This window comes from Gavialis gangeticus, unplaced genomic scaffold, assembly GCF_001723915.1.
Source record: "Gavialis gangeticus isolate Ggan-Ray unplaced genomic scaffold, GavGan_comp1, whole genome shotgun sequence".
NCBI lineage: Eukaryota > Metazoa > Chordata > Crocodylia > Gavialidae > Gavialis > Gavialis gangeticus.
The window spans coordinates 161,111,674-161,115,696 of NW_017728992.1; the positions used below are offsets into that span (position 1 = coordinate 161,111,674).

At 40.3% G+C, this 4,023-nt stretch overlaps 1 long non-coding RNA gene across 1 annotated transcript in view; it reads left to right on the forward strand.

Moving 5' to 3' along the window:
* LOC109305088 overlaps window positions 1-3,989 on the forward strand; it is a 4,584-nt gene extending 595 nt beyond the window's left edge. Inside the window, exons 2-3 of the long non-coding RNA XR_002099555.1 lie at window positions 18-3,004; window positions 3,108-3,989. This is a non-coding gene — a long non-coding RNA (uncharacterized LOC109305088). The remainder of the gene's footprint in view (window positions 1-17; window positions 3,005-3,107) is intronic.
* The last annotated feature ends 34 nt before the right edge of the window (window positions 3,990-4,023 follow it).

Genomic DNA, 4,023 nt, shown 5'->3' on the forward strand with positions numbered 1-4,023 from the left:
CAGTGACACTGAAATAGGTCACAGAATAAGTTACTTAAATGTATTTTATAACTTGTTTTAAGACTGCATGCATTTCCCAACCTACAAAATTCTAAGTTACCCAAGAAATATGCCAGGTTTATTTCATGATCTACTTAGTTCAAACATGAAAGCTATATAAAGATCTTTGGTTTACAAAACTGATGCCTTAGCAGTTGGTTACCAAATCTTTGGAAAAAATAACTTGGCTAACAGTGACAAGTATCAGTGAGCCGACTGTTTAATGAACTGCACTTACTGACAGACACTGCATACTATAAAAGCTATTGCGTGCTAGTGTGTTCCCAAAGTACGACAATGTGTTTTTCAATTTGTTTTCTTGCTGTCGTTTGTTTCATTTAACTTTCCTGCTAATGACAAGATCATTGTACTTTGTTCAAGAGGAGATAATTCCTTTTTTTAAAGCTCTTGCCAACAAAAGAACTCCAAACACTATGGCACAAAAGGATTATGTTTAGAACAGTTTTAAAGGAAAAAGAAACACCCCAGACTAAAAGCACAAATCTATTTGGTGCATTTCCACACTTTTTTTACATGAAGTGAAAAATTAAAATGAAAAATACATACAGTTCATCAGAACACTGGTCTGACCAAATTCATAATTAACATATGGAATAAACAACAGTTTTATCAATATTTTAACAGGAATACTTTAAAAAATAAAGTATCCTTTCATTCAGCAGTAGAAAAATAGAATAAAATCTAACTTCAAATTATGCATTAGAAATGCAAAAAGTTTGAATGATTAGTCTTTTAAAATGCAAACAGGACCCCTTATTCATACCTAGAATATTCAGACATGATCTGACAAGCCCAGCAGATATGTACCCAATCCTCTCCAGCATCTTAGAAAATATTTGGCACAAGGGAAATTCGGCGTGTCCATTCTGTAAATGTGGGGAGCAAGTGGGACAAACAGAATGGTGCTTCCTTCCCAAGAGCCTTTGCCAAAGCAGGCACAGCCCTATACCCAACATGTATGGACCTTGGGGAGGGAAGCAAACAGGGCACCAGGGTCCCCAGGAAGCCTGGCTATGGTGCTGCTGCCATTGGAGCTGATGCTGCTACAACAGCAGCAGCAGCCCAGGGCACACAAGCCTTCCTTTCCCTTTACACACTGCCCCCCCGGCCCCCCACCCAGTTAACAGTGGTTGACATACTCTTGTCCCCAACCCCACTCTGCTCTGGGTGCTCAATGAGCTTACTACACCTCTGACCTTGTGGAACTCATTGCCAAAAGATGTTGTAGCAGTTAATAATTTAACCAGGTTCAAAAGAGGATTGGATGAAGCCAGTGTTATTAAAATCAGTGGCAGGTCTGCCATGGGGTACTGATCTAGATGGACATATGTGGTCTGTATATCAGTATTTATGTTCTTAGGTCTACGTTCTCAGTGCTCCATTAAGGTTCATGCCCTAATTTCAAAATTTGATTGTAAAATACAAGCTCTCCACAGCTGAACCACCCAACCCACGGCACAGGGACTATAACACTGCTCCTACCTAGTAGCTTCTCAGAGACTAGCAACCCTAAAGAAATTAGGATGAAGGCAGGGTGATGGTCACTGCTGCCTACATGGGGCAAAGCATTTCCCTGCCTTTTACAGGTGTAATGGTCCATTCCACTTGCATACCATGGAGCTAGTATGGGTCTGTGCCTTAATTCATCATTCAAACCTAAGAATTTTAGCTTTTCATCACAGGCATATTTGAATTATCAGAAGTATGTGCAGGACATGCTTCTGAAATTCTTAGTGAAAAATCCTGTTGAAGGCAAGGAGAAACTTGCAGCACTGGGCCCTTAACCACAAACCATCTATGTTAAGCAAAGGACACAAAAGATTTTAATTAAAAATGCCAAGTATGATGTGAGAAACGTGCAGTATATAGAAAAGGTACCTAGGATAAATACTTACAGATTGAAACAAATCAACTAAGAAAATTTCAAAATAGTTCCAATACATTGTATCCCACGAGGCTAAACAAGAAAAGTAGATGTTCCATGGAGCGTAACTGGACTCCATGTTTTGACCACCAGTAAAAGAGATGAATTGGGAATCAGGCCAGAATAGTTTCTAATGCTGCAGCTCTCTAACAGGACTTTTTTTCCAATAAGCTCTGCACAAACTGCATAGAACCTTAGATTCTTCTACAGGATCACACATAAGAGGGCCACAGTTGAAGATAATGGAACAGAAGTGTGGTTTGACAAAAGGGTGAGGTCTTAGATCTACCCTGTGTAACATTTTACTCCTTTAACAATTATCAGGCACATTCAGTGCTGAGGAGATGTGGTAGAAGAGCAGCCCTGCGGATGATTTAGCTAAAGAACAGGTATCGGTAATGGCAGCACAACTTTCTTAACAACTGCTAGAGTGATCTAGAGCAGGGGGTGGTAACATATGGCCTATGGGCCAGATCCAGCCCAAGGAGCCTTTGGATCTGTCCTGAGAAGCTGTGGGTTCAGCAGCACTTGGCAGCAGTGGACTGTGCCACTCTGCAGCGCAATCAGGTGTCCAGAGTTCTTGCAAAGGGGGAACTCTCCCTGAAGCACACCATGAGGGGTGACTGGGAGATGCAGAGCAGGTGGCTGGGACCCAGTGCCTCTGGTCTCAAACCTAAACTGAGTATTTTTTGGCCCCCTGCCAGGAAACACTGCTGACCCCTGATCTACTGTTATCACATCTAACAACAAAGGAGCTGGATTCATTGTTATTATTTAGTCCTCAGCCTCTCCATTGAGACTGGGAAATAACATTACTTGCCAACTAGAAGACACAAACCCATGCCAGATACATAACCCAACACTGGCTAGCAACTTTCCATTACTACTGGGTAAGATTACAACCATTAATTTAGAACTGAAAGAGTCCACTCAACTCTCTCCCCTTGGCAAATCCTACTCCCTACCTTATGGCCTATTTTTGTTGAAAAGTAACATACAAAAAGGTCATACCAGTGACATGTACATTCTGTTTGGTGACATTAATAACATATATGAGCCTCTTCTGATGCAAACTCAAGATGACATTTGTTACATGTAATTTTATATATATGGTTAATTCAAGGTACCAACTACAAAATGGACTGAGAAGTATTACACATTTGTATAACTAATGAATAGGTTATGGCAGCTTTGCAAAGTCCAACTTACTCCCTGAAGCTAACAGATTTATCTTTCTGATGGCCAGGTATGGCACTACTTTTTTATCACCAATATCTTGGTGGTAATTGAGTACCAAAGTAGTTTTGTGTGTGGGCTAGTAAATTCTTACAACCATTTTGCAAGACTGGAATACATTCATGTAGAGTTTTATCATTTGTGACAGAACTGGATAATATTTTTCACTTAATAAGTAATCCAAGTATGACTCAAGTAAAAAACTACTAATGTAAGATAAACATCATCTTCATGTTATTTAACTGTTTCAGAATACCATGTAGACAAGAATACAACACAATAGAAATGGAGTAACAGTCTACAGCATTTCATAGTAGGCAGCAAAACAGCAGAAGGCATATCACACCAGCTTTAGTCTGAGATATTCCACTGCTCGAGTGGCATGTCACAGCTCTTCTTTGCCTTACACTGTGAATGATTGGCAAGCCATGTGTTAGTGCATATGCTGCGCTAATTGCAAAATGGTGTAATGTACACTTTTCTGAAGTACTGAATAGCACAGGTCAGTTCTGTGGAATCTGGGGCTAAAACCAACAGAATAAGAGTTGGAAAAATGGGGGCAGACATTCCATACTGCACTCCCTGGTCAGGGGAAGGTAGACCTGCAAGGTGGCTCAAGTCCAGTCCCCTGTGTTCTTAGGGAACAATTTGTTCAAAAGGGACGTGAGTACATGAATTACTACTAGCCAATGATTATTCCTCATATAATACTGACCAGTAGGCCTGTGTGAATAGGGAATATTTGATTCAGATTTGGCCAATTCAGAGGACAGTGATTCAATTCAGTGATTCAAATCACTGTC